At 37.5% G+C, this 6,844-nt stretch overlaps 2 non-coding genes across 2 annotated transcripts; both read right to left on the reverse strand.

The window, feature by feature from the left end:
* Positions 1-231: 231 nt before the first annotated feature.
* On the reverse strand, positions 232-305 carry TRNAW-CCA (transfer RNA tryptophan (anticodon CCA)). Its single transcript has one exon. It is a non-coding gene; the product is annotated as a tRNA-Trp (tRNA).
* Positions 306-470: 165 nt separating this feature from the next.
* On the reverse strand, positions 471-544 carry TRNAP-UGG (transfer RNA proline (anticodon UGG)). Its single transcript has one exon. It is a non-coding gene; the product is annotated as a tRNA-Pro (tRNA).
* Positions 545-6,844: the final 6,300 nt, after the last annotated feature.

Below are 6,844 nucleotides of genomic sequence, written 5' to 3' on the forward strand. Positions count from 1 at the left end.
ATGATTGAAGTTTTTCTATTTGGAATCGTCTTAGGTCTAATTCCTATTACTTTGGCCGGATTATTCGTAACTGCATATTTACAATACAGACGCGGAGATCAGTTGGACCTTTGATTGAGTAACATCTCTTTTTTGATTGACCTCCTTCTTAAGCTGCAGGAGGTCAAATTCAGGTTGCAGTTCAAGTTAGTAAAGTTATTTTATTGTGATTCAACATTACAAAAACAGAATCACGCTCTGTAGGATTTGAACCTACGACATCGGGTTTTGGAGACCCACGTTCTACCGAACTGAACTAAGAGCGCTTTCTTATGACAGGAGATACAACTGTAAAGAAAGGGATTCTTTTTGTACCCCCAATACACCTTGCATGCATGTAGTATCATAAAATGCAAAATTATGTCCAGTCCAGTCCAATTTGAATCGATCTCAACTGATCCCTCGTTACTGCCCATAGGAGAAGTAATAGGTAGGGATGACAGGATTTGAACCCGTGACATTTTGTACCCAAAACAAACGCGCTACCAAGCTGCGCTACATCCCTTTCAATTGTTGTACAGTTTCATTGTAGGGAATCCTTGTCTTGTTTTCCACATCGTTATTTCCTAATATCTAGAGACAATTTCTCTTGCCATTTCTTCTTTTTGATTTCATATAATCAAAGAATTATATACATATGAAACCTAACGTATAAAAAAATGAATATTTATCGGTAATGCTCAGTAAGAAAGGGTCATCTTTTTCTGTTTTAGGGACAAGTAGATCTAATCCACCGGATTATTGTACATATTCATTTTCATTTTAGTTCGGGATTAGGGATTTCGTGTACAAATACAAGTGATCTTTAGCTACAGATACATCTGATCATATATGTATTCCAATAAAGAAGGAGGATTTTCAATGCGAGATATAAAAACATATCTCTCCGTGGCACCTGTGCTAACTACGCTATGGTTCGGGTCTTTAGCAGGTCTATTGATAGAGATCAATCGTTTATTCCCAGATGCGTTGACATTCCCCTTTTTTTCATTCTAGTTATTGACATGGGAAGGGGTGAAGAAGATTAGAGATACAACAAATTCTCTGTGACTAATCCACCCTTTTGAATTTTTTTTTTAAGTTGTTTAGGAAGGAAAGAGAAAGAAAAGTGGATTAAACCTCAGCGAAACTCGGGCTCAGCATAGAATTAATAGAGGGAGAACAGAAATAGAAATGTGGGTCTAGGACAGGCTGTTCAAGAGCATACAAGATAGTAAATGAAATACTGACTGGGATTAGAAATAATGGATAGTTAGAAATAATTGTATTACTTATTATTACTCTATTGATTGCAGCGAAATCTTTCATAATTGGATTTCGAGTTATCAGTTAGCAACTTCTATTTATTTTTCCTTCTTTTCGTATTCTTCGATTCAGATCGAAAATAGAAGAGTGGAGGGAATCCAAAATCCAAAGGAGGTTCATGGCCAAGGGTAAAGATGTCAGAATAAGAGTTATTTTGGAATGTACCAGTTGTGTCCGAAATGATTTAAATAAGGAATCGCGGGGCATTTCCAGATATATTACTCAAAAGAATCGACACAATACGCCTAGTCGATTGGACTTGAGAAAATTCTGTCCTTATTGTTACAAGCATACGATTCATGGGGAGATAAAGAAATAGATCGAACAGAATAGAATGTCTGTTCCACCCTTCCAAGGAACAGGACAAAATTACATATAGATAGATATATAAAATATAAACAAATCAAGTACTATTACTATTTCGGTCGGATCCGAAACCGAAATGAATGAAGAAATAAGATTTTAGAGATAAGGAATAAATCATGGATAAATCCAAGCGACCCTTTCGTAAATCCAAGCGATCTTTTCGTAGGCGTTTGCCCCCAATTGGATCGGGGGATCGAATTGATTATAGAAATATGAGTTTAATTAGTCGATTTATTAGTGAACAAGGAAAAATATTATCTAGACGAGTGAATAGATTGACCTTGAAACAACAACGATTAATTACTATTGCTATAAAACAAGCTCGTATTTTATCTTCGTTACCTTTTCTTAATAATGAGAAACAATTTGAAAGAACCGAGTCGACCCCTAGAACTGCTGGTCCTAAAACCAGAAATAAATAGGCCTACTTCTCAATTGAATCAAAACTCTAATTGGAATTCAAACTCAGATTGAGGTTTTGTTCGAAAAAGCCGAGATACTTGATTGTCGCGTCGTAAGAAAAAAAAAAAAAGAATGAATGGGGAAGAAAAAATATTTTTTTTTATTGAAAAGTGTTCGTTCATTTCTAATATTTATCATATTCATTTCTACTCTACCTTCCCGGAGTTCATTCTCCGGGGAACTCCGTTTAAATCATTTCGGTGAATTCGTTCCAGTCGCCTTATTTGATAATCTCATTTGAAATCATGTAAATGCAATTCCTATTTGATATAGCTATTTGTGCAAGTATTTTACGATTAAGAAGCAACTGCCTCTTGTACAGATCGTGCATTAATCGACTATAACTATAGGATACCCCATTTTCACGAGTTACTGCATTTATCCGAGTGATCCACAAACGACGAAAATCTCTCTTTTGCCTGCATCTATCCCGATGACTGGAAACCAAAGCTCTCATTTTCTGTTGAGTAGTAGTTCGAGTAAGTCTTGAATGAGCCCCTCGAAAGGTTGATGCAAATAAACGAATTTTTGTTCGACGTCTCCGAGCTATATATCCCCGCCTAACTCTGGTCATTGAATCAAATGAAACCTTGATGAATAACTAATTGATTTCTTTTCTTTCAGTCATTCTTTTCCCCTCCCCTAGTTTATTAGTAACAAAACGGATTCTTCCGATGTATAAAATAAAAATTCCAATGGCTTTTGCTACTATGACCTTCCCAACCACGATTTTTGATTTCTTCCAGGCATTTCACCTCGGAATAAGAAATTGTACCGATATTAGATATAAAATATCTAGTAAATAGGTAGTAATAAATAGAGAAAAATGGAGAAATAAATAAATAGTGGCTTCCATCGTTTCTATGATTACTTCTTAAACGGTGAGGTCCTCTCTATACACCGGAGCTCCTTCCCCCATTTAATCAATGTTATTAGTAACTTGTACAGTTCACACTCTTTGGCTCTACCCATAAAATTATCCAGTATATAGGTCTTTTCACAATGAGATCCATCCATACAGTGACGGCATTTAATTATGAAGGTTGGCTAGGTAGCTAACCCTGTTAGTCCGTTCTTGCAAGAGTAGAAGCATAATCTTTCTGCTTTTAAAATACTATTTTCCCCGCTTAATGGATAACCATTTGCTACCAATGGGGAATTGATTTTCATCTCAAATCGAGGTGATTGGATTTGCACCAATGGAAACCATAAATTCCATACACAATAGAGGTATATGATAGATCTTTATTTTGAGATAGTGAATGGAATGGAGTTCTTCCATTCTATCCTACTCATTGGTACTGGTCATTGATACTGGAAAAATCGTCTCATTTGTTCCAGATCATGATCTGAACGAGTCGCACATACACCCTAGTACATGTTCCTCGACGCTGAGGACATCCTCGAAGGGCAGGGGATTTCGTGACATTTTTGATTGGCTGTCTTGTGTTTCTAATAAGTTGTTTAATAGTTGGCATGCTGAATCGTATACAGAATGGGCTGGTTTAGATCGATCCTAACCGGATGATTATGAATTACTTCCATTTCATATAATATTTTACCAGGTTAAGAAGATAAAATATCAAATCACGGCTCATTCGAATTATGGTTCGAAATGGAATCAAGAATTTATGTGAAATCCCCGGTATTTTCGACCGCGACAACATCAACAATGCCATGGGCTTGGGCTTCTGTTGCTGACATAAAAACATCCCTTTCCATGTCTTCGGATATAACCCATAAAGGCTTGCCGGTTCTTTGTACATAAACCCTTGTGAGGGTTTCGCGGAGTTTCAGTAGTTCTTCCGCTTCCAGGATAAATTCTCCTGTGGGTGCCTCATAAAAAGAACTAGCAGGTTGGTGGATCATAACCCTGATGATATAACATAATGAACGGTTCCTCTATCTCGCACGATCGGTCGAAGGGAAGGGATAAAGAATAACAAGAATAAAAAGATAGAATTAGAATTGAACAACCGTACAGGCATCTTTTATGCATTGCATACGGCTCCGCAATGGAATTTCCTTTTCCCTTCCATCGAAGAAAGAGACAAATAGAATCCATCAGACCCAGATCGTTGAATGATCCATTTACCATCTTTCCTTTCGGAGGAGTCAAAAAATACTATGATGGTTCCGTTGCTTTATATATTTATCTCGTCTGTGATTCAGCAATCCCAAAGTTTCTTTATGATCCGATCAAATAAGGAAAAAATGATCTTTTTTTTTTTTCATTTTCGTACTCTTTCATAACATAAATATCGGAAAGAGGCTTCTGGTGTGAAAGCAAAAAAAAGGTTTGTGACGCTGAAATGGACCCCCGATACATAAGATCAAATCGTAAATAACCTTTGTTTCATACTACTATCTCGATATATAATCTCATGTTATGTTATGAAAAAAAAATAATAGTTTGCTCATATCGAACTCGAAGTGCCATGCTATTATTACTTATTATTCATATTCCATATGGCGAAGGCATAGTCTTCTTTTTTTTTTCTCAAATAAAAAAAAACTCATTGGCGCCAAGCGTGAGGGAATGCTAGACGTTTGGTAATTTCTCCTCCGACTAGGAGAAAAGATCCCATTGAAGCGGCTAATCCCATGCATATTGTATGTATGTCTGGTGGCACAAATTGCATAGTATCATAAATAGCTATTCCTGGTATTACCCATCCGCCGGGAGAGTTTATAAACAAATACAGATCCCTGGTATCATCCTCTATACTGAGATATACCATGAGACCAACAAGTTGATTCGAGATCTCGCTATCAACCTCTTGTCCTAAAAAAAGTAATCTTTCTCGATGAAGTCGGTTGATTAGGACAAAATTGTATCCCTTAGGAACCGCACACGCACCTTTGGATGCATACGGTTCAAAAAATCAAAATTGCGAAAAAAAAAAAAGAATTCATTGAACTTATCGAACTAACCCCTCATTGATGTATTCTTTCATCGAGATCCAAATCACGATGTAATTTTCTTGTTCCTAAATGGGCCTCTTCAATTCTTTTAGGTTTATGCTCTACTCCGGGTAAAGATCTGCCCGAATTCTATTTGCACATATAGGACAAATGATCACAGTACCGCTTCTTTTTGTTCCGACTTCTTTTTTTTTTTCAATTCGTTTTCATGTTCATGCCTTCCGCCAAATATTCGACTAATCATATTATTCCATTAATTGGTAGTTTTAGAGGTATAAATAGGGATCATTTATGATACGAGTAGTAATCATACATAGATTACCAATTTGGTATTTTTTGAACGGAGCCTGGATACTTCATTTTATTGGTCCAAGCCAACCATAAATTCTTCTAATTGAGAATATTGATCCCCAACCAACAAATAAATTGATCTAATTGCATTGCACTTCACGCTCCGAATTGAATTATTGATGGTTTAATCAATCTTTCTTGGGTGAAACAGAGGATATCTCGATCGGGGGAGAGAACGGGGAAATCCCATATGACCCAATATGTCTGACAAGTCGCACTATACGTCAACCCAAACTGCATCTTCCTCTCCAGGACTCCGAAAAGGTACTTTTGGAACACCAATAGGCATAAAATGAAAGAAAAATTAAGTACTCTATTTCACTTTGATGTGGAAACGTAACAATGGGTTTATTGTCTTCATAATATTGTCGTTTATCGTATTTTATCCATAGATTGGAAGGTTCATGGAGAAGACGGGTTGAATAAAGGAAAATTCGTACAAATGGATCGTTCGAAGGATGAACAAGTATCTATGCATTCGCTCACAAAAATAGGATCAATCCCCCCATTGCGTATTGGTACTTATCGAGTATAGAATAGATCTGCTTCTCTTTGTTCCTACGAACAGAATTGTTAAATTATTACCAATGGAACGGAATAAATATTAACTCTTGCTTTGAGATAATCCACTGAAAAGGCGAGGTCCATAGCATCAATCAGTCTTTTCCAATGTGATAAAGTTACATAGTGTCTATTTTTTCTTTGATAAAATAAGGGGTATTTCCATGGGTTTGCCTTGGTATCGTGTTCATACCGTCGTATTGAATGATCCCGGTCGGTTACTTTCTGTCCATATAATGCATACAGCTCTAGTTTCTGGTTGGGCCGGTTCGATGGCTCTATACGAATTAGCCGTTTTTGATCCCTCTGATCCCGTCCTTGATCCAATGTGGAGACAAGGTATGTTCGTTATACCCTTCATGACTCGTTTAGGGATAACCAATTCATGGGGTGGTTGGAGTATCACAGGAGGAACTATAACGAATCCGGGTATTTGGAGTTACGAAGGTGTGGCTGGGGCACATATTGTGTTTTCTGGCTTGTGCTTCTTAGCAGCCATCTGGCATTGGGTGTATTGGGACCTAGAAATATTCTGTGATGAACGTACGGGAAAACCCTCTTTGGATTTGCCCAAGATCTTTGGAATTCATTTATTTCTCTCAGGGGTGGCTTGCTTTGGGTTTGGCGCATTTCATGTAACAGGCTTGTATGGTCCTGGAATATGGGTGTCCGATCCTTATGGTCTAACCGGAAAAGTACAATCTGTAAATCCAGCGTGGGGCGCAGAAGGTTTTGATCCTTTTGTTCCGGGAGGAATAGCCTCTCATCATATTGCAGCGGGGACATTGGGGATATTGGCGGGACTATTCCATCTTAGTGTCCGCCCGCCCCAACG

Source organism: Tasmannia lanceolata, unplaced genomic scaffold (assembly GCF_043159265.1).
Source record: "Tasmannia lanceolata isolate RefF3 unplaced genomic scaffold, GAP_Taslan_0.1 ptg000900l, whole genome shotgun sequence".
In the NCBI taxonomy this organism is placed as follows: domain Eukaryota; kingdom Viridiplantae; phylum Streptophyta; class Magnoliopsida; order Canellales; family Winteraceae; genus Tasmannia; species Tasmannia lanceolata.